A 24,844-nucleotide genomic window follows, 5' to 3' on the forward strand; every position below is an offset into this window, starting at 1 on the left:
AATATTTTAATATTTTTTCTTCTCTCTTTTGTGGTCTAATACATGGTAAGTATTTAGCTGCTAACATAACTTAAAAATATATATATTTTTTACAGCCGAACAAAACTGAATCAAGAAGAAATAGATAACTTGAACATACTGATCACTAAAAGCAAAATAGAGGGCTTCCCTGGTGGCGCGGTGGTTGAGAATCTGCCTGCCAATGCAGGGGACACGGGTTCGAGCCCTGGTCTAGGAAGATCCCACATGCCGCGGAGCAACTGGGCCCGTGAGCCACAACTACTGAGCCTGAGTGTCTGGAGCCCGTGCTCCACAACAAGAGAGGTCATGATAGTGAGAGGCCCACACACCGTGATGAAGAGTGGCCCCCGCTCGCTGCAACTAGAGAAAGCCCTCGCACAGAAACAAAGACCCAACACAGCCAAAATAAATAAATAAATAAATAGAATTTTTTAAAAAATAGAATCTGTAATTTAAGAAAACTCCCTACCAACAGAAGTCCAGGATCAGATGGTTTCACAGGCAAATTCTACCAAATATAAAAAGCAGAACTTACACTGATTCTTCTCAAACTCTTCGAAAAGATTGAAGAGTAAGGAATACTTCCAAAGACATTCTATGAAGCCACTATCACGCTGATATCAAAAACAGATGGGGAGGGGGGACTTCCCTGGTGGCACAGTGGTTAAGAATCTGTCTGCCACTGCAGGGGACATAGGTTCGAGACCTGGTCTGGAAAGATCCCACATGCCATGGAGCAACTAAGCCTGTGTGCCACAACTACTGAGCCTGCGCTCTACAGCCCATGAGCCACAACTACTGAGCCTGATAGCCACAACTGCTGAAGCCCATGCACCTAGAGCCCATGATCTGCAACAAAAGAAGCCACCACAATGAACAGCCTGCACACCACAACGAAGAGTAGCCCCCGCTCACCGCAACTAGAGAGAGCCCGAGCACAGCAACGAATGCCCAATGCATCCAAAAATAAATAAAGAAATTTACTTAAAAAAAAACCCAAATAAAACAGATGGGGACTTTTCTGGTGGCCCAGCAGTTAAGATTTCGCCTTCCAGTGCAGGGGGTGCGGGTTCGATCCCTGGTTTTGGAGCTAAGATCCCACATGCCTCACAAACAAGAAACCAAAACATAAAACAGAAGCAATATTGGAACAAATTCAATAAAGACTTAAAAAAAAAACACAGAGAAAGACACTACCAAAAAAGAAAACTGCAGGCCAATATCGTTGATAAATATAGATGCAAAAGTTCTCAACTGAATATTAGAAAACCGAATCCGACAACACATAAGAGGATCATACACCATGACCAAATTTGATTCACCCCAGTTTCACAAAGCTGTTTCAACATATGCAAATCAATCAACATGATACACCCCATCGACAAAGGAAAAACAAGAAACAAACGATCATCTCAATAGATGGCGAAAAAGCATTTGAAAAGCTTCAACATCCATTCATGGTAAAAACACTTACCAACGTGGGTACAGAGGAAACATATCTCAACATAATAAAAGCTATTTATGACAAACCCACAGCCAATATAATACTCAACGTTCATAAGCTGAAAGCCTTCCCGCTAAAATCTGGAACAAGACAAGGATGCCCACTCTCACGTCTTCTCTTCAACATAGTATTGGAAGTCCTAGCCACAACAATCAGACAAGCAAAAGAAATAAAATCTAACCAAATTGGAAGGGAAGAGGTAAAGTTGTCATTATATGCAGATGACATGATAATATATATAAAGGAAACCCTAAAAATTCCACACAAACACTACTAGAACTGATAAACAAATTCAGCAAAGTAGCAGGATACAAGATTAACATATATAAATTGGTTGCATTTCCTGGTTTTTCTTTCTTTTTTAAAAAAATTTATTTTGGCTGCATTGGGTCTTCATTGCTGTGCACGGGCTTTCTCTAGTTGTGGCCAGTGGGGACTAGACTTTCTTGTGGTGCGCAGGCTTCTCATTGCAGTGGCTTCTCTTGTTGTGGAGCACGGGCTCTAGGCATGCAGGCTTAAGTAGTTGTGGCACATGGGCTCAGTATTTGTGGCTCACTGGCTCTAGAGTGCAGGCTAAGTAGTTGTGGCACACAGGTTTAGTTGCTCCACGGCATGTGAGATCTTCCTGCATCAGGGCTCAAACCCGTGTCCCCTGTATTGGCAGGCGGATTCTCAACCACGGAGCCACCAGGGAAGTCCCTGGTTGCATTTCTTTACACTAACAATGAAATATCAGAAAGGAAATGTAAACAAACAATCCTTTTTTTTAATGGCATCAAAAAAATAAAATGCTTAGGAATAAACCTCACCAAGGAGGTGAAAGACTTATATACTGAGAACTACAAAACATTAGTAAAGGAAGCTGAAGATGCTTCAAAGAAATGGAAAGACATCCCACGCTCTTGGATGGGAGGAATTCATACTGTTAAAATGGCTATACTACCCAAAGCAATCTACAGATTTAATGTGATCCCTATCAAATTACCCATGACATTTTCCCCAGAACTAGAACAAGTAATCCTAAAATGTATCTGGAACCATAAAAAGTCAGAAATGTGAACACAATCCCCAGGAAAAAGAACAAAGCAGGAGGCATAACCCTCCTAAACTTCAGAAAATACTACAAAGTTACAGTAATCAAAGCCGCATTGTATTGGCACAGAAAGAGATACATGGATCAATGGAATAGAATAGAGAGCTAAGAAATAAACCCACACACCTATGGTCAATTAACCTTTGACAAAGGAGGCAAGAATATACAATGGGGAAAAGAGAGTCTCTTCAGCAAGTGGTGTTTTGAAAGTTGGAGAGCCGTATGCAAATCAGTGAAGTCAGAACATACCCTCACACCATACACAAAAATAAACTCAAAACGGCTTATATGCTTAAACATAAGATAGGACACCTTATAACTCCTAGAAGAGAACATACGCAAAACATTCTCTGACATAAGTCATACCAAAATTTTCCTAGGTAGTTCTCCCTAGGCAGTACAAATACAGTAAGTCACCTACATACGAACCTTCAAGTTGCAAACTTTCAAAGATGCAAACGTCCATTCGCGTGTCCAATCGTGTAAGTTAGTTCACGTGTCTGGCATACATTGTCACGTGCGTGCTTCCTCTATATGTGGTTGTGCTTTTGTGTACTTTACAGTACTGTATAGAGCACAGTAGTACAGTACCTTTATTTCAAGCCCAAGATGTCTGGAAGCAAGCGTAAAAGCAGAGGTGATGTAGCTGGCACTGTTAAGAAGCGCCAAACGATAATGATGGAAACAAAAGTGAAAGTAATTGAGAGAGTGGAGCGAGGCAAAAAGATGTTAGACATCGCTCATTCTTATAATATGAATCATTCAATCATTGGCACGAATCTAAAGAACAAGGACAAGATCATGGAACATGTGAAGTCTGCTGTGCCGACGATGTTGACACAATATCCAAGAAGCATGGAAAAGTGATGGAGGAGATGGAGAAACTTCTCAGTGTGCGGATGCAGGATCAACATCAGCGCTGAGTCCTGCTCAACTTAACGCTGATTCAAGAGAAAGCTAAAAGGCTTTATGAAGACTTGAAGAAGGAACATGGCAAAGAATCAGAGGGCACATCTTTTAATGCCAGCCATGGCTGGTTTCATCAGTTCAAGGCTAGAGCCAGCCTTCACAATGTAAAAGTAAGTGGAGAGACAGCAAGTGCAGATAGGGTAGCTGTCCAGGAACTTCCAGAAACACTTTGAGAAATTATTTGATGATGGTGTGTATTTACCCAACCAGGTTTTTAATGTGGATGAGACACAACTGTACTGGAAGTGGATGCCAGACCGAAGTTACGTCAGTAAGGAGGAAAAGTTGATGCCGGGCTGTAAAGCAGCAAAGGATAGGCTAACTGTTGTTTGGTGGCAATGCTTCCAGTGAATTGAAGCTGAAACCTCTCTTAGTTTATCATTCACAGAACCCAAGAACCCTTAAAAACATAGCCAAGGGCTTTCTTCCTGTTGTGTGGAAGCGTAACCCCAAATCCCGGATTACACAGGCCACGTTCCAGGACTGGTTTTGCCACCACTTTATCCCAGATGTAGAGAAATATTGCCTGGAGAAGGACGTTCCAGCAAAACATTCTTTTGCTGCTCGACTATGCTCTGGGCCACCCCCCATTCATGGATGACTTTCATCCCAACGTCAAAGTACTGCATCTGTCACCAAATACTACGTTGCTCATCCAACCTATGGACCAGGGCGTTATAGCGACTTTCAAGAAATATTATTTATGTCACACTTTTTGTCAGGCAGTATAGGTAAGTGACAAATCAGGAACAACCTAGGGACAGCTTTGGGAGGACTATAACATCTACAAGACCATAAAAAACATTGACTTTGCATGGTGTGAGGGTATGGCGGTCACGATGAATGGGGTTTGGAAGAACCTTTGCCCACAGTTTGTTCATGATTTTTGTGGATTTGAGAAGGTAGATCAGAAGTCCGAAGAGGTCTTCAGCAACGTAGTGACCCTCAGCGAGAAGCTGGAGCTAGATCTGCAAGACGACGATTTCGCTGAACTCCTTGCTGTGCAACATGAGGAGCTTACTGATGGAATTGGAGGCCCAGAGAAAGGATGAAGAGGGACAGGAGGAAGAAAAAGTAACTGAAGAACTGAAGAGATTCACGACACAGAAAATGGTAAGGGAATCTTCGTTATTGGAGGAAGCACTCTTAGTTTTTGAGGCACAGGACCCGAGCCTAGAATGGGACCCAAAGGTGGCAGCAGCCATTCAGATTGCAATCCAGTGTTACCTTGTCATCTATGATGAGAAAAAAAGAGCTACTACCCAGACAGCAATGGATCATTCTTTCAAGAGGGTAGATAGAATTAAATCCAGCAAGGAACCAGAACCTTTGCCATCAACGTCAGGTATGAGTGAAATTGCAGCTTGCCCTCTGTCTCCTACTGCTGATAACCCTTCACCCCTACCATCTCCCACCTCCCCTCCCTCCTCCAATCAGTAACTCTGCTCGCCTGTTCCCTCGATGCCAGCCCGAGTATCCTAGCTGTTGTACTGTATTACTGTACTTTTCAAGTTACTGTACTGTAAGATTAAAAATGCTTTCTTTGTTTTTGTGCTTGTTTTTTATGTATTGTTTGCGTGAAAAGTATTATAAACCTATTACGGTACAATACCATACAGCCGACTGTGTAAGTTGGGTACCTAGGCGAACTTTGTTGGACTTACAAACAAATTGAACTTACAAACGCACTCTTGGAACAGAACTTGTTCATATGTAGGGGACTTACTGTAAAAGCAAAAAAAAAAAAAAACAGGAACTAATCAAACTTATAAGCTTTTGCACAGCAAAGGAAACCATAATCAAAATGAAAGTACAACCTATGGACTGGGAGAAAATATTAGCAAATGATGAGACTGACAAGGGCTTAATTTCCAAACTATACAAACAGCTCATACAACTCAATAACAAAATAACAAATAACTCAATGGAAAAATGGGTAGAAGACCTAAATAAACATTTCTCCAAAGAAGACATACAGAGAGCCAATAGGCACATGAAAAGGTGCTCATCATCACTAATTATTAGATAAATGCAAATCCAAATTACAATGAGGTATCACTTCACACTGATCAGAATGGCCATCATTTAAAAGAAAATCTACAATTAACAAATGCTGGAGGGGGTATGGAGAAAAGGGAACCCTTCTACACTGTCGGTGGCCATGTAAGTTGGGGCAGCCACTATGGAAAACAGTATGGAGGTTCCTCAAAAAAACTATAAAGAGAGTTGCCATATGATCTAGCAATCCCACTTGTGGACATATATCTAGACAAAACTATAATTCAAAAAGATACATGAAACCCTATGTTCATAGCAGCACTATTTATAACAGCCAAGACATGGAAACAACCTAAATGTTCATTGAAAAATGAGTGTTTAAAGAAGGTGTGGTATACGTATACAAAAGATATTACTCAGACATAAAAAAGAATGAAATAATGCCATTTGCAGCAACATGGATGGACCTAGAGATAATGATACTAAGTGAAGTAAGTCAGAGAGAGAGAGACAAATACCATATAATATCACTTATATGTGGAATCGAAAACAGGACACAAATGAGCATGTCAGCGAAACAGAAACAAACACACAGATATAGAAAAGAGAGTTGTGGTTGCCAAGGAGAGAGTGAAGGAAAGATTGGGAGTTTTGGAATAGCAGAAGCAAACTATTCTACATAGGATGGACAACCCACCAAGACCTACTGTATAGCACAGGAAACTATATTCAATATCCTGTGATAAACCATAATGGAAAAGAATATATATAGATATATAGATATAGATATATAGATATAGATAGATATATAGATAGATAGATATAAAACTGAATCACTTTGCTGCACAGCAGAAATTAATACAACAATGTGTAAAGGCTGCAGAGGGTGTGGAGAGAAGGGAACCCTCCTGAAATGTTGGTGGGAATGTAAACTGATACAGCCACTATGGAGAACAGTATGGAGATTCCTTAAAAGCTAAAAAAATAAAACTACCATATGACCCAGCAATCCCACTACCGGGCATATACCGGGAGAAAACCATAATTCAAAAAGATACATGTACCACAATGTTCACTGTAGCACTATTTACAATAGCCAGGACATAGAAGCAACCTAAATGTCCATCGACAGATGAATATATAAAGAAGATGTGGCACATCTATACAATGGAGTATTACTCAGCCATAAAAAGGAACAAAACTGAGTTATTTGCAGTGAGGTGGTTGGACCTAGAGTCTGTCATGCAGAGTGAAGTAAGTCAGAAAGAGAAAAACAAATACCGTACGCTAACACATATATATGGAATCTAGAAAAATGGTACTGACGAACCTAGTGACAGGGCAGGAATAAAGACACAGATGTAGAGAACGGACTTAAGGACACAAGGGGCAAGGGGAGACAGGGACGTAGTGAGAGAGTAGCACTGACATATATACACTACCAAATGTAAAATAGCTAGTGGTAAGCTGCCGCATAGCACAGGGAGATCAGCTCGGTGTTTTATGTCCCCCAGAGGGGTGGGATAGGGAGTGTGGGAGGGAGGCTCAAGGGGGGGGGGGGATATGGGGAATATATGTATACATATAGCTGATTCACCTTGTTGTAAAGCAGAAACTAATACAGTGTTATAAAGTAAGTATACTCCAATAAACATGTATTTAAAAAAACCCACAACATTGTAAATCAACTACACTTGAAAATATTTCTTAAGTGCAAACAATTTTCTGAATGTAAGTTTTACTGTGTGTGTGTACCACAGGTTCAATATATATGAATTATGTCAAATTGATTACATTGCTTTTCAAAATAAAGAATTTTTGATATTTTACATCAGCCTCATGTTATAAATGCAGAAAAACTATATTATTTTTTTCTAAAGTTCAGAAATAGCCATTTTGCTCATTCGGTATGCTATAAACCATTAACTATTAAAAAGGGATTCGTGACCTCTTCCTTCCAAAGAAATATTTCTCCACTCACAAAAGTTTAATAGAATGTTCCACCATGAACTGACTTCCCACCTTAGAGACACGAGATTTGCATCCTGAAATCTCTTTCTTGCAAAAATGTCCAATTATCATCCTAGCATTACAGAAAAGAAATGCTTTTTTCCAGATCTCAAATTCCATACAACTTTAGTCAAGACATCATGTATGTTTTTTTTTTCACACACACACAGACTGTATTTTATTTTTACAAGAGATAAATCAACTGACACCAAGCACTGTAAATGGATGACCACAACAAAAGCAACAATGATTGCAATTACCAAACACGAAACACACTCATACTATGTCATAATATTGACATTCAGTCCAGTAATCCTCCACTGTAACAGCTCATTTACTTTGCAGTGAAAGACATCATGCATTTTTAAATAATCAGCACTCACCTGAGGTCTTTAAACATCAACATAAACATAATTTTGTGTTCTCTTTCATTTACTCTGGTTCTAAGTGGTCATTTCTAAACGAAAGTATTTAAGTATGTTAACGTCATCTTATAGCATCATATTTCAAATGACTACCGTGTCTCCAAAGATGAAATATGAGGAACTCACAATTAGGCTCTCCAAAGTTTTGCTCTCTGAATGTGTATGACCCTTCTGCTGAACTCCACACTGTTCATTATTCTCTGAGAATATTCTTTTTCTTGTATGGCCATCTCACATGCTCTTTCATTTCATGAAGTTTTTTCCTACAATGTTATGCCTAGTTTATTTCTGAGAATATGCATTATTTCAGAATGATACTTATAGACACAAAGACTTCCCTATAATTCCCTGAGAGTTTCAAGAACTCCTTCTTCTTTTTTTTTTTTTTTTAATACCTAGATTCTGAAGCTCTCCACAAAGCATTACTAAACTTGCATTTACATAAGTATCTACATATTAATCACACATTAATGCATTCACAATTGTATTATGATTTATTGCTAATTTTGGAGCTGTCTTATATACCACCCTCTTGGAAATCACTTTAATATTTGCACTTAGGACTTGAAAGAGAATGGATAAATAAAAACCTGAAGAATATGCAAATACAATTTATATATTTCTCATAAAATTAGGTGATTATCTAACCTTTATCCAGAAAAAAAGAAGAGCCCAGATACTCTGCAGGCATGATCCTCGAGAATGTGTGGTCTTCCAGCAGGAAAACATGCAGTAATCCATGTGGCAGAGTTTACCTGTGACCAGCTGGGGTTAGTGACCTATGCATTCCTTACATGCAACATATCAGGAGTGGAAAGAGGGAATTTGTCCGTTGTGGCAATAAGTATAATGAAGATGTGTAGCAGGTCATGCTCATATGTTCAACACAGGTACAATCAAAAGTTTGCTCAATTCTGGTAGATCTAAGTCTGTATCTGTTACCTTGTCTTTAACGAGGAAATGTCAGAACTGACTTACCAAAAAAAAAAGTGTTTTGTTTGTTTGTTTGTTTGTTTTAATTAGAGTCACGGTGAGTAAGGCAGAGTTCAAAACAGCTAATGTGACTTAGTGATTCTCTCATCAGGAAATACAGTTTCTACTTCCCTGTTTATTCTCCACATCCTGTAGTAAGTCAAGTTTCAATGAAAGATCAATCTACAGCGTGAAAAGAAAAGAAAACTTACATGTGTTGATAAGGTCATTTTGACAGGTTTTACCACGTATGTCAGTGTTTCTGGGGATGGACACAAGCCAGAGCTCCCTACTCTGACATTTTCACTGATGTCATTCCCCTTGATCCTCAATTTGAAAGTGGATAAAAATGTTTTCTATGCTTTCTTCTTTAAGAAATTAAATAAAGAATGTTTTCTAGACATGATCCTCTAATGATTTGCAGTCAGTGGTCATCAACAGAGGAAAAGCACAGAATCTCATCCCCACAGAAGGGTGACATTCAGTCAGGTAAGAAAATTCTTCCCGAAATCAGAGCTTCATCTTTAACATGCAATCAAAGGCTTTCACAGGTTCTTCATCACTCTGCACTCAGCCCTACCATATGGGATTGGCTCTGAGAATCTCACATCAGATGACTGACAAACATGTCATAGTACACTGATCTGGTACCAGATCCTGCCTCTCTTAATGATCTCCCACAGGGACATTGGAATATTCTAGGATATTTCCTGGAGCCCTCTATTCTACACAGGTACACTTCCAAGTAGAAACAGAAGCTTGGATTCTCACTGGGACCCCTGCTCTGTCCAACCAACCTCTCTAGAAATATGATGTTCTAATCTCTCCTGATTAGAACATTTCAAGGTCTCTCTCCCTGTGCTAATTTAGTAAAGGTAAAAGAGAAACAAGAAAGAGCAAACTATGCAGGGAGCAATATATGAGATTCCTTTACTTAACGTATTTATCTGATATACCCAAATACTGAGAAATATAGATTCATTTCATAATGTTCAAGAAAAGAGGAGGAGGAACCTCCATGCCAACAGTATATATAAAATGGAATCAATATTGCATAAGCTCCAGCTTAAGCTTAGCTACGAGGTACTAACCCTTCTCATAAAGAAGCAATAGTTCTCCATCATTTGAAGCACACTGAGGACTCAGACAGCTGGACACTGAAGGTGTAGCCTCCTCACTCGAATTCTGTACCTGCATCACAGAGCAGTGAAATATTCCCAAAGAATTATTAAGGATGAGGGGGGGAGGCGAAATAAAAAAGATGAATCCATCGTCTGTCCTACCGTCTGTTCTGTTGGCTATTACCACCATCTTGGCCCAATATGACCTTCCCACTTTTCTCTGGGTCTCCCTACTTTCCACCTCCATCCTCTCATTATATCTTACCTACACTTGGGAACGACTCTAGTTTTTCCACTTATCTTTATCAACAAGTAATCCAAATAGCAACTGTGTATATAACTCCTTAGAAACCTCAGGTCTGACTCAGTAATAATACATGACCTTCAAAGTCCAAAGTTTTCCTAATTCCCTTTATTATTATTTTTTTCTAATTTCCATGTACTTACACTCTTAAGACCTCCACTGTTCTCAGGTTCGTCCTCCCTGCAAAATCTGTCAACCTAGACATAGACTTAAGTACCACCCTCTAATTATCTCCTAGGGAATCCAGTTTTTAAAAAAGCCTCAGCAAGCCTTATGGACTTTATTAAAGACTCTTTAAGATAACCCATGGGAGATAGCAGCACACCCACAGATATCTATCTAATACACCCTCAGAGTAATTTTTTTTTTCTCTTTTATAAAGTCTCTTCTGGCCAATGAAGACTCTCAGCTCTTCTTCTTCAACCTATGCAGTGCCTCACCCTTCTGATTACTCTCTGCTCTATCCCAGGTCCACTCCCTTTCCTGATATTACATTCTTTCCCAATTTTGTATGTTGGTAAAATCAAATAACATAAAATATAACATGTTAGTTATTATAAAGTGCACCGTTCAGTGATATTAAATGCATTCATATTATCGGGCGATCAACAGCACCATTTATCTTTCTAATTCTTTTCTACGTTTTAAAACTGTAACTCTATATCCTTTAAATATAACTTTCCGTTTTGTTCCATAACCACCTGAAAAGCGTCATTACCCTCCCAATTTCTATGGTTTTGACTACACTAAATACCCCCATATAATTGAAATAAGTAGTTGTATTGTTATGACTCACTAAAAGTCACAAAAATGGCATTTTTCGTAGCTAAGTTTCCTCAAGATTCATCCATGTTGTAGCATATTCCTAGATCTTTTCCTTTTTAACACTGAATAATATTGTATTATATGGGTATACCACACTTTGCTTATCCAGGAACTAGTGGATGAACACTTAGGTTGCTTTCATATTTTAGCTACTGTGATTATTACTGCTCTAAACACTGGAGTACAAATATTTCTTTAAGACCCTGATTTCAATACCTTTGGGTATACCTCACAGTAAAATTCCTGGATCATGTAGTAAGTCTATTTTTCAATATCTGAAAAATTGCCATACTCTTTTGCAAAGCAGCTGTATCATTCTGCATTCCCTCTGACATAGCACAATGGTTCCAACTCCCTCACATCCTCACCAATAGTTGTTTTCTGTTGGGTATGTGTGTGTGTGCTTGTGTGCATATGCATGCACACAAATATATAAACATGCATTTAGTGATATGGAGCATCTATTCAAGTGCTTAGTCATTTGTACATCTTTGTGAAGAACCATCTATTCAAGTCTTTTATCCATTTTTGAATCAGGGTGTTTGCTTTTTGTTCAGTTGTAGGAGTTCTCTGTATATTCTGAATAGAAATCTTTTGTCAGATAGATGGCTCTGAAATATTTTCTCCCATCTTGTGGGTTGCCATTTTATTCTGTTTACATTTCTTTGATACACATTTTTTTTTAACTTATGTACTGAAAATTGTTTATTTTTTTGTTAGCTGTACGTTTGTTGTTCCTTCGTTTCATATGGAGGAAAACACTGCCAAATCCAATATCATGAAGCTCTTGTCCTCTATCTTCTTCTAAGACTTTTTATATTATTAGGTCTTATATTTAGTTTCTTGATACGTTTTCATTAATTTTTGCATATGATGTTAGGTAAGGGTCCATCTTCCTTCTTTTGCATGTTGCTCACAAGACTTCTCAGCACCATGTGTTGAAAATACTATCCTTTCTACTTTGAAAAGTCTTGTCAACTTGTCAAAAATCATTTGGCCATATATCAGGGTTTATTTCTGGGTGTTGTATTCTATTCTATTCTATTGGTCTTGAATAAGGGAGAAAATAGTATAACCTATCCAGGTTGATGAAGAACATAAAGAAAGACCAGGACTGAGAATTAGGAGGGCAATATAAAACAGCAGGGAGTAAAAGACAGTGTGAGAGAAGATCTTGTATTTGCGAGTTCATGGAAATAGGATCATGCTAAAACCACTAAACGCCTGACTTTGAACAATACGGTAAATGTGCCAGCAAGAAACATAACACTTACCCATCTCTGGGAAATATAGTATGGGCATAAAGATAAACTACACACAAATATATTAAAAAGGGAAGGGTTTTCATGGTGTGAGAATATTGTGGCATTTGAAATACAATTTACTTCTGTTCTACCATTGTCTCTAAAATTTATCAAAGTGTATATACAAGCAATTCCAATTCTGGTAATGTGCTTGACAGGTTTATATATGAACTTCAGTAGAGCAGTAAATGTACATTCATAGTAGGACTGTTCCCTAAACCAAGAAACAAAACACAAAAACTGCAAAGACTAGAGTTCACTTTGTCAACACACATACAGATGCAATGATGGTTAACGGTCCGAAAACAGAAGGTGAGCATGGGTGCAAGAGGTTAATCCCCAGGCTGGGGTGGGGTGCAGAGTTTGAGGGTAACACAAGTAGAAAAGGCTTTTGTCCTATCCTTGATTTTTGAGGTATGGAAATTCGCAGGTCACTACCTTCATTTCAAACTGAATGAATGCACTATTCAATTTTTTTAAACAGGCGAAGTAAACATGAGTGATAATAAATTTCAAACTGTCGCTAATCAAATAAGATACTAAGAAAACTTAAATAATATGATTTAGGAATGAAGTAGAGAGATTGTCCAACATGGTAGCATTCAAAGACCCAGAGCTTGATGCCTCTCATGGGCACACCAAAGTCACAACTGTTTACAGAACAGCAATTGATGAAAAAGGCCGGGACCTACCATAAAAGATGTTTTACAGCTAAAGATATAAGGAAGGCACCTCGACAAGACAGAAAGGAAGGGCAAAATCTCAATAGAGTCAAGACCCATACCACCAAGTGGGTGGCCCACAAATGGGAGAATAATTACAATTTCAGAGGTGCTCCCAGGTAGCAAGGGGTATGAAGCCAACATCAGGCTCCCAAGCCCAGGGATCCTGTTGTGGAAAGAAGAGCTCCTAGAAAGTTGGGCTTTGAAGACCAGTAGTGCTTATTTTCCAGAGAGCCAGAGGGATGTGGGAAATAGAGATTCCACTCTTAAAAGATGCTCACAAAATCCCACATGATCTGAGAATCAGAACAGAAGCAGTCATTCGAAAGGATCCCGGGTCACACCTACCTCCTGATCTTGGAGAGTCTCCCAGAGAGGCAAGAGGCAACTACAGCACAGCCTCAGGGACAGAGACACTGGCAGCAGCCATTCGGGGGAGCTCCTTCTACCTCGTGGACGCTGGTACCAGCAAGCATAATTTCAGAATCCTCCCTGTAGCTTATCAGCCTCAGGACCGAGCCCCACCCATTTCCACCAGACTACAGACACAAGTACTAGGATGCTGCAGGCCAAGCAACTAACTGAGCACGGGCATAGCCCCATCCACCAGCAAACAGGCTGCCTTCAGATCCTCTCAGTGCACAGCTGCCCCTGGACATGGGTCCAGCCACCAAAAGCCCCAGGACCAGCCTCCACACCTCAGTGGACAGCACCAGCCCCAGAGTCCCTGGCCCCTCTGACAAGTGAGCCTGCTCTGGCCTTGGAGTCAGCCTCACCATCGGCAGGTGGTAACTGCACAGGGACAGCAAACCTGCTTTAGCAGTGGGATCAGCCTCATACACCAACAGGCACACACCAGCTCCAGGAATACCACAGCCCAGCAGCCTGTGTAACCAGGCCACTTAATTGCAGGCCAGAAGCAGCCATGGACTCAGCTGGGTCCTGACCCTGCCCATCAGAATGCCAACACAAGATTAGGGATACCCCCGGCCCTGCAGAGAGCTGTGTCAGGAACAGTGATCCAACACCAACTCTGTGGCTCCTGGGCCCTGCAGCCAGAACGCAGAACCTGTCTCTTCCTGCCAGTAGCCAGCATAGCCCCAGAACCAGTGACTGGGCACTAGCCCTGATATCACCTGGACTGCAATTCTACCCATAAGTGAACCAGCACCAGATTTGGTGTCCCCCAGAGTTGTGCAGCCAGCTGCCTTATGATTTAGTCTCACCAAGCAGCACAGACAGCCTCCATACAAGGCAGAGCCTGGCAAACAAGCAGTCTGGGGGCAGCCAAGCCTACCAGACTACCCACAGTAGTCAGCCCACCACAGCAGAAGAGCCCAAGCAGCCCACATAGGGGGTACACCTAGAATATATAGCTCTAGTGACCAGGGGAGAGGGGGCTGCTGGGACCCATAGGACAGCTCCTACGAAAGGCCACTTCCCCAAGGTCAGGAAATGTAACGAACCTACTACACACATAGCAATAAAAACAGGAAGTTAAGAAAAATGAGGTGACACAGAAACACGATCCAAATGAAGGACCAAGATAAGAATTCAGAAGAAGATCTAAGTGAAGTGGAGATAGCCAATCTCCTCAACAAAGGGTTCAAGGTAATGACTGTAAAGATGATCAAAGAACTCAGGAGAAGAATGGACGACCAGAGCAAGAAGTTAGAATTTTTTTTAAAAAGAGTTAGACCATTAAAGAACAACAAAACAGAGATGAGGAATACAATAACTGAAATGAAAAATACATTAAAGGAAACTACTGTAGACTAAATGATACAGAGGAATGAATCAGAAAACTGAAGGACAGAGTACTGGCAATCACTGAAGATGAACGGTAAAACAATAGATTAAAATGAAATGAGGAAAGTTGAACAGACTTGTGAAACAACATCAAGTGTACTAATATTTGCATTATACTGGTCCCAGAAGCAAAAAGGAAAGACAAAGCAGTGTAGAACATACCTGAAGACATAAGAGTTGAAAACTTCCCTAACCTGGGAAAGAAAACAGACATCCAAGTCCAGTAAACACAGTAAGGCCAAAACAGGATCAACCCAAAGAGGACCACACCAAGACTCATTGTAATTAAAATGGAAAAAAAAAATAAAGATAAAAAGACACTATTAAAAGGAGCAAAGGAAAAGCAACAAGTTACAAACATGGGAAATTGCATAAAGTTATCTGCTGACTTTTCAGGATAACCTCTGCATGCCAGAAGGGAGTGGCATGGTATATTTAAAGTCATGAAAGGGAAAAACCTATAAGCAAAAATACTCTACCCAGCAAGGCTCTCCTTCAGATTTGATGGTGAGATCTAAAGTTTTACAGAGAAGCAAAACTAAAAGAGCTCAGCATCGCCAAACCAGCTTTATGAGAAATCTTAAAGGGGCTTTTCTAAGTGAAAAAGAAAAGGTCACGATTGAAACATAAAAATTAGGAAAGGAAACTTACTAAAGGAAAAACCTCATTGGTTAAGGCAAATATTCAACAAAGGTAGTAAATCAACCATGGACACAGCTAATAGGAAGGATGAAAAAAAAACAGTAATAAAATCATCTATATTCACAATAAGAAGTTAAGGGACACACAAAACAAGTAGATGTAAAATATAAGGTCAAATTAAGTAACTGTGGGGGAGCAGAGTAACAATGCAGGGTTGTTAGTGTCCATGTGAAATTAAGAGCTCAGCAACTTAAATAATCACACACACACACACACACACACACACACACACACACACAAATAAACAAAACTGAAAGAAATCCAAACATAATATTAAAGATAGTCCTCACATCACAGATGAAGGGAATAAAAGGGGAAGAAAGGAACACTGAAGAAATTAAAGAGGGATTCTAAAAATACCCAAGACAAATGAAAATGAACACACAATGATCCAAAATCTATGGGACACAGCCAACACAGTTCACAGGGGGAAGTTATAGTGATGCAAGCTTATTCTTAGGAATCAAGAAAAATATCAAATAAACAACCTAACATTACACCTGAAGGAATTAGAAAAAGAAGAAAAAACAAAACTCAAATCTCTCAGAAAGAAAAATTAAGAAAACTATACCATATGCAATGACATCAAAAAGAATAAGATACCTAGGAATAAACACACCTAAGCAGGTAAAAGACATGTGCTCAGAAATCTATCAGCCATTGGTGAAAGAAGTTGAAGACAACACAAAAAGATGGAAAAATATAGCATGTGCATCGACTGGAAGAATTAATACTGTTAAAATAACCATACTACCAAAGACAATCTACAGATTTAATGCAATCCCTATCAGAATACGAAAGCATTTTCACAGAACTTGAAAAAGTAATTTTAAAATTTGTATAGAAACACAAAGACCCCAAATAGCCAAACAATCTTGAGAAAGAACACAGCTGGAGGCATCACGCACCTTGACTTCAGACTATACTGCAAAGCGACAGTAATCAAAGAGAAAGGTACCAGAGCAAAAACAGACACAAAGATCACTGGAATAGAATAGAGATCCCAGAAGTAAGCCCACACACTTATATTTAATTGATTTATGACAAAGCAGGCAATATGGAGAAAAAACTGTCTCTTCAATAAGTGGTACTGGGAAAACTGGTCAGCTACATGGAAAAGAATAAAATTAGATTATTTTAGCACACCATATATAAAATAAATGCAAAACTGAATAAAGACCTAAATGTAGGACCAGAAACCATAAAACCCCTAGAGGAAAATATAGAACATTCTTCAACATAAATGATAGCAACAGTTTTAGGTTCAGTCTACTAAGGCAAATGAAACAAAAGCAAAAATAAACAAATGGGACTTCACTAAACTTAAAAGATTTTGCACAGCAAAGGAAACCAAAGACAAAATGAAAAGACAACCTGCTGAGGGAGAGACAATATTTGCACGTGATAAGAGGTTAACATCAAAAAAGATGACCAAGCAAGGGTTCATACCTAAACTACAGAAACAGCACATACAACTCAATATCAAAAAAAAACACCCAAAATCTTTTTTAAAAAAATGAGAAGCCCTAAATAGACATTTTTTCCAAGGAAAAACTACATATAGACAGCCAGAACTCACAAAGATGCTAAACATAGCTAATCGGCAGTAATATGCAAATCAAAACTATGAGATATATCACCTCAGTCTTGTCAGAATGGCTGTCATCCAAAAGATCACAAATAACAAAGGTTAGTGAGGATGTGGAGAAAGGGAAACTCTTGTACACTCTTGATGTGAATGTGAAGTAGTGCAGCTACTGTGGAAAGCAGAATGGAGGTTCCACAAAAAACTAAAAATAGAACTACCATAATATCCAGCAATTTCACTGTTGGGTATATCAGAAGAAAACAAAAACACTATTTCAAAAAAAAATAACTGCACACCAATGTTCATAACAGTGTTATTTGCCATAGCCAAGATATAGAGTCAAACTAAGTGTTCATCAATAGCTTAGTGGATAAAAAAGATTTTTTATGATGACTTCAGCAGAAAATGAAATTTTGCCATTTGCAAGAACATGGATGGATTTCGAGGGTATTATGCTTAGTAAAATAAGCCGCAGAGAAAACAAGCATGGTATGTTATCACTTACACGTGGCATCTAAAAAATTGAATACAATAACAACAAAAAAACAGACTCACAGATTAAAGAACAGACTAGTGGTTACCAGCAGGGAGAGATAGGGTGGAGGAGCAAAATAGTGGTAGGAGATTTTGAGGTACAATCCACTATGTATAAAATCAACAATCTACAGTGATGTACTGTATAGCATGGGGAATATAGCCACTCTTTTATAATAACTATAAATGGAGAAGAACCTAAACATTTATGAATCACTATGCTGTACCTCTGAAACTAATATAATAATGTAAATTAACTATAGATCAATAAAATATAAAGTAAGAAACAATAAAGGGGAGACACAGATTATTAGATAGAAATCAATTAAATAAACACAAGTTTTGGAAATCAAGGAATTAAAAAACAACACGTAAGACACAACATTGGCATTTAAAGTGTACAATCGATTCATTTAAAAGAAATCATTTAAGTGGTAAAAAAATGGTACCCATTCTCACAATTTTGTATATCTAGGATAAATTATTATCTACAAAAATATGTTACAAATATTCACTCAAAAAGAAAGAGAAAATTGGGATAAACCCATTTTAGTATCCAAATTTAATATCAAAGTCTCTATGCAAAATTGATTTGAATAAGTTCCGTTAGCCACTTCTAGTTTCTTTGTGATGTAATATCTTTTAAAGCATAAAAATCAGCCTTTCTACATTATTCCATTAGACATACACAGAAGTTAAAAGAAATGAGAAGACAGAACAATCAACCAGGAAGGTGAATTTACTGAGAAACAGTCATTCGTTCTCCCTCCTCCTTTTCTTTTCCTCCTTTTCCAGGTCTCTTTCGGTTCCGATCAAGAGAAATCTTGAGAGATCTGAGAATATTTCTTTGAGGGCTTCAAATCACCATACCTACATCCTCTGCCACAACTACACACACGGGAACAAAAATAAACCTCTGCTATCTACTCACGTAGGAGGGATTCATGCAAAATAAACTCCTACATGGAGACCAACAGGTGAGTTTTCTACCTGTTCTTTCTAATGTCCTTCCATTATAGTAAATCCCACACATTATGAGGAAGAAACGGTTATGCGAGCTTTTCCTTGAAGTCAAAAAACTTGCATTCATTTCAAGTACCTGGTGATCATAGGGTACAGCCAGGGAAGGTGCCATCCCCCTTGGGGGGAGGGGCGGTGGATGGGCTTCCGCACCCATGCACCTCCTGATGCACAGATTCTGGAGAAACAAAGGGCGGTCACACCGCAGTCAGCCTGTCAGGCTGTCGGGCCACTGGGCAACCCGACCAGCCTGGAAGTGCCCCATCAGTTTGCTGAAAGCAAAACCCTGTCCCCCCTGTGAAGCCAGGCAATTTGGGACAGAGAGTCAGAGGAGACCGGTAATCAACTCCTCCTCTCTGCTCACCTCCTTGGGGTTACAGCAACCCCATCTCCAAACCCAAATCTGACCCTGGAGTGCCAAACTGGGAGTGGCAGGTGGGCTCTGCCGGTGCTTCAGCGCCCTCTGGAGGTTGTCTGCTCTAATGGCAACTCTCAGCCCTTCCTCCTCCTCCTTCCCTAGTCCTGGGGGCTGCCTTGGCCTCCTGCAGCTGCTGGCCTGAATTCATTCTTCTTTTTTCTCCAATTACAATGAAGTGTCTTACAGAGGTTTGGAATCTCTTGAAGAAGGAAGATCTTTTAGCCAATACACCTTAACCGTGAGAAGTTGGTTTCAAGAATGAACCTGAAATACTCTATTTTTCTCCTGATGATTCCAAGGAGAGACAGCTCAAGTTTTCTAAATCATAAGAAAAACCAAGGTAAATATGATATTCTGAGCCAGAGATGAAAAAGCAGTTTTTAGCACCCCCTCCTCATGTCATATGACCGGGATTTAAATCAATCAACTGCCACTGGTTTTTAAATCAAGTGACCCAACTTTAAATCCATCAGCTGCTTCCCTGTAACTCACGTGACTTGGCTTTGAATAGTAAGAAATGCAGAGGTATAAAAATGATGTTCTGAACAATAAATGGAAAGACAACATTTTAGAAAGTTTTTTTCCTTTTCGAATGGACCATTCATTGCCTACAGAATAAAGGATTCCCTTGTGGATTTCTTGAACTGTAAACACTTACATTGTCTCCGTTGGCTTGATTGACTTAGATTTTGGGTTTTTTGCTGTTGTTGTTGTTAACATCTTTATTGGAGTATAATTGCTTTACCTTGTTGTGTTAGCTTCTGCTGTATAACAAAGTGAATCAACTATTCGTATACATATATCCCCATATCCTCTCCCTCTTGTGTCTCCCTCCCACCTTCCCTATCCCACCCCTCTAGGTGGTCACAAAGCACTGAGCTGATCTCCCTGTGCTATATGCAGCTGCTTCCCAATAGCTATCTATTTCACCTTTGGTAGTGTATATATGTCCACGCCACTCTCTCACTTCATCCCAGCTTACCCTTCCCGCTCCCTGTGTCCTCAGGTCCGTTCTCTACATCTACGTCTTTATTCCTCTGCAGCGACTCCTGCTAGGGACGGATACTTCCTTTTATGCTCAGGGAAATCCCCTAGTTTGAATATGATTTGAGTTTGATCCTGTGAAACCGTCAGAACTTCCCACCAGAGATAAATGAGGAGATTCTGGCCTTTATTAGTATGCATGATGAACACGGGTGTCCTGGCTGTACTTGCCAACCCTCCTATTTTACCCACCTATTTTTATCCACCTTCCTCCCTGTGAGTACCTTTGACCAACCCTGAGTTCAGACTCCTGACCTATTACAGTGACTTTGTCAGCCTTTCTCTAAAAATGGACAGGTAATAAAACGAATTTAACCTAGAAGCAGCAGCTCAGTAAGGGAAATAAAATCATCAGAAGTTATCTAATCACAGCCACAGCCATCCAGAGCTCTGTCTTACCTGCTGGGTCATAAGAATGGGACCTTCCTAAACTTGAAGGGCATCCAATCAAATAAGTAAAGGTCTGCTCACCTCTGGCTCTTGGAGGGATTGCTAGGCACTCTACCCAGTGTATACTAACTGCAAAACACTGTCATGGTTGTGAAACACCTATGTTCCAGGAAAGCTTTTTGGGGTGCATGGGGAAGGTTTCTTTTTGACATCAAGCAAAAAATAAATCACCAAGCTCTTTGAGCACAGGGGTTCTTAAGAGGGCAGTAGAAGGAAGGAATGGGCAGAAAAGACGATCTCCAGTGAAGTGAAGGCCGTTTTACCAAAAGAGTAGGATTTAGTCTCAGTTTAAGGAGAACACTTTTAAATAGCTGGGACAGCTCCAAACTGCAGTTTAGGGACCGAGTGCTTCAAAAGAACAGTGCTTTAAAAGTCCTGGCAAGGCAGCAAGAGGATGAAGAGTTGGTTTTGCATAGTTTTGAACACAGGAGTAAAGAAGCAGAGGCATCTCTGACGAAAAGGCCCTGAGATCCTATGGCATCAATGGGTCAGTTGCAGGGGCAGGGGGTGTGGGGGGCGCTATTTCTCTCTCAACGTCTCCCAGGGCAGCCACCCCTCCCGACCCCAACCCCCACTCCCTTCACCCTTCCTCCTTCCACTGTTGGGTCCCCAGGGACAGCACTTTTCAAGCTGGAGCCCTCAGGCACCATCTCTGCTGTCAGGATTCTTCCTGGAGCCTGGCAAGTTCTGGGACAGGAAGGCGGGTCTGCAAGGCCGCTGCGGTGCAGTCGGACCTGGAGGCCTGGAGGGGAACTGGAGCCCTGAAGCCCACCCACGTCCTTGAAGCCGAGGGAGGAACACATCCTCCTAACAGTACTTCTCAGGGGTCAGCGTGCTCCCCACCCGACGGTGATCCATACTCACTTGAGGCAACAAGGACTGCCTCTAACTGGCCCCCTCGATTCCGCCTTAAGGGTCCTCGCACATGTGTGATAGCGCAGGCCCCGGATCTCTTTAGTCAGCTGAGGCCAGTGCTGCCGGCATCCCTCCAGTCCCATCCCCCAGCCCCTCCCTCTGGGACTGTATCTAATAGAAGAAAGAGCACAGAGGAATTGGCTGAATCAAGGGACCTGGGAGCCTGGGGATGAGTTTGAAGACCGAGAACCTAAGGCGCAATTACATATTATTGGAAACTCTTGTGGAGTGTGTGGGGGGAGGTTAGGAGGCTGAGAGGCTGAGTCGACCTGGTGAGTCCAGCCCCAGGACACCACACAGCCCTGTCCCCCTTTCCCTGCCATCAGACAAGCGGTGCCGCAACTCCAGCCGGGACTCTGCACTTCCCCCTCCCTGATTCTCCAGAAGAGCAGGTGGCCCCCCTCTGAGGGCAGGGACAAGACAACGGACCAAGTCCCCCTGCACTAAGGCGCTACTGGAATCTCTTCCTGAACAGCAGTGCTGGCTTGGAGCGAACCCGTGCACCGCCAAAGTTGGTCTTGTCCTGCAGCTGAGGGACGCAGGCTTTAAGTCAGCTGCCTTGGCTTTAAATCAATCAGTCCCCCCTTTAAGTCAGGTGACCCGACTTTAAATCACTGTGTGCCCCTCAAGCCTGCCACTTCAAAAGTTGGGAACTTCACTTTGATCCCAGCACCTCACACAGCTGAATGCACACTGTAGTCACCCCCAAGCCTGGCTTACAGGCAGGATATAAGGTAAGGGGATGGGCTGCACACATGGTGAGGAGGGTGCACTTCATGTACCAGAAGGGTCCAGGTACTCTGGGTACAGCAAGCAGTGCACGATACAGCAGCTCCCTGGCAAAGCTGGTGATGCACAGGGGGAGCAGGCACACCCAGGCACGCAGAGGTTTCAGGCCGGGAGCTGGGGCACAGCCAGCCGGCAGGGTGTGAAAGCCGAGGATCTGAGCCTTCTTGAGAAAGGCAGACACAGAGGATGGATGAGAAACAAAGACCAGATGAAACATGGATTTGAAAAGCACACCCTGCTCTTGAAATTGGGGTGGGGTCACCCCAGATTTGAGTCTTCTTACGCCCCAGTACCTAGTGCTTTGGCATTTGCCCAATTACTTATAAAATGTGACTGATAATATCTAAACCATAGAATACTGCATTTGGAGTGGTTTTGCGTGTTTATGTTTCTATAGTGGAATAATCTTTTCTACAAGAAAAATGTACACAATCTGAAATAAATTCAAACCCCTCTTTAAAAAGTACTATATCGGACTTCCCTGGTGGCGCAGTGGTTAAGAATCTGCCTGCCAAGGCAGGGGACATGGGTTCAAGCCCTGGTCAGGGAAGATCCCACAAGCCGCGGAGCAGCTAAGCCCATGGGCCACAACTACTGAGCCTGCAGACCACAACTACTGAAGCCCGCGTGCCTAGAACCGGTGCTCCACAACAGACGCAGCAAGAGAAGCCACCGCAATGAGAAGCCCGCGCACCGCAACAAAGAGTAGCCCCCGCTTGCCGCAACTAGAGAAAGCCTGTGCATAGCAACGAAGACCCAACGCAGCCAAAAACAAATTAATTAATTAATTAGTTAACTATTTTAAAAAGGTACTATATCCTTCTGTACAGCTTCTCTGGGAAGAACAGAGAGATGGCGTAGGAGAGTGAGAAAGACCAATATTTAGTGCACATCTCTCATGCAGGTGCTCTGCTGGCTCAGATAGATTTATCCCCACTTTACAAAGGAGGAAATAGTCTCAGAGAGGTTTAGTAATTTTCCCAAAGCCAAACAGCTATGGAGTGGCAGAACCAAGATCTGAACCAAGTCTGTTACCTTCAAAGCCTAAGTCCTCATCACAGCAAAACTCAATTCATATTTACATTTATCGAATTACATTGCAACCTGGGGAGTTCTTGGCACAATCCTGAATAAGAGTGAGAAAGAAAGAAATAGCATTGTTCCTACAGTCAACCCAAATTTTTGGAGCAGCTGCTAGATGCCTGGCCCTTTTTGGGGTTCAGCAGTGATCAAGACAGGAAGAGTCCTGCTTTCATGAACTAAGTAGTGGGGAGGAGAGAAGGGTGCAACTTGGGTGAGGGATTTCACCTTGCTGGACCTCTGTTTCGTCATCTGGAAAATGGGATGGGTGTTCCTCATTTTCTGGGATTGTCCAGCCCTCACATTCTCTGATTCCATAAGAAGCATTTGTTTTCCTGTTTCTTTAAAAGTCATTCAGGCCGTGAGCTGTGATGAATGTTGTTAGCTGCTCCCCAAAGCACTCTATTCCCACCCTTTTCCTGTGATCAGGTCTTTCCCGAAACATGACTCACAGTCAGTCAAGTCACAGAACCTAAGGGGCACCCAGCAGAAAAATGCCAACCCTAGCTTCCCAGGAGCTCTGCGGTCTACCTGCCAGGTAAACTTAACTCACCTGGCACAAGGTGGCCATCCCTGGTTTCACATCAACATGATCTCAGGCACAAACCTCCTTGTTTTTAAATTTTGTCTTTAAGTTACTTGTTGAAACAACTGCACAAATATGACAAAGGTATAAAATCAGGCATCTTCTGCCCCCAGTGCCTACTAATAAATGATTTTCTGCCACTTTAAAGATAGAACATTTCAACATTCTGCTACCCTTATTATTTGTCATTTTTGTTGATATTTCTATTGACTACATCTTTCAATATTTTAACAATGGAACATTTATTTAGGTTGTTCCAGACCCAGCCTTTAGTGGTAAAGGTTTTGTTGTTATACTTCTATTATGTTTCCTTTAAAAATCATTATCCTATTTAAATGGAATAAGTCAATTCTATAAGCATTTATCTTATGATATTGATGAAACTGATAGAGGGCAGTAGTACAAGTTGATTGGACTTGAGAACCTCTATTAGCACAGTTAAGTATAAATATTATCTATATGTAAACCAAAGTACAGGCCGAGAGAGATTCTCTGACTTTTTTTCACTGTCTGCCCCTCAAGCCGGTGGGAAATGGAATATTTCTTGCCCTATCAGTAAACAAAGGATGTCACAGTCTTCAGCACTTGCAGCCCTCCAATGTGAGCCGGCGGGCCCTGAGGCACTCAGGATATGCAAATAC

The 24,844-nt window shown here is 40.9% G+C and overlaps 1 long non-coding RNA gene across 1 annotated transcript in view; it reads right to left on the reverse strand.

The window, feature by feature from the left end:
• LOC309625161 overlaps positions 1–24,844 on the reverse strand; it is a 32,939-nt gene that overhangs the window by 6,452 nt on the left and 1,643 nt on the right. The gene's annotated exons all lie outside the window — the stretch shown is intronic.

Source organism: Balaenoptera borealis, assembly GCF_965194805.1.
Source record: "Balaenoptera borealis genome assembly, chromosome: 3".
NCBI classification, from domain to species: domain Eukaryota; kingdom Metazoa; phylum Chordata; class Mammalia; order Artiodactyla; family Balaenopteridae; genus Balaenoptera; species Balaenoptera borealis.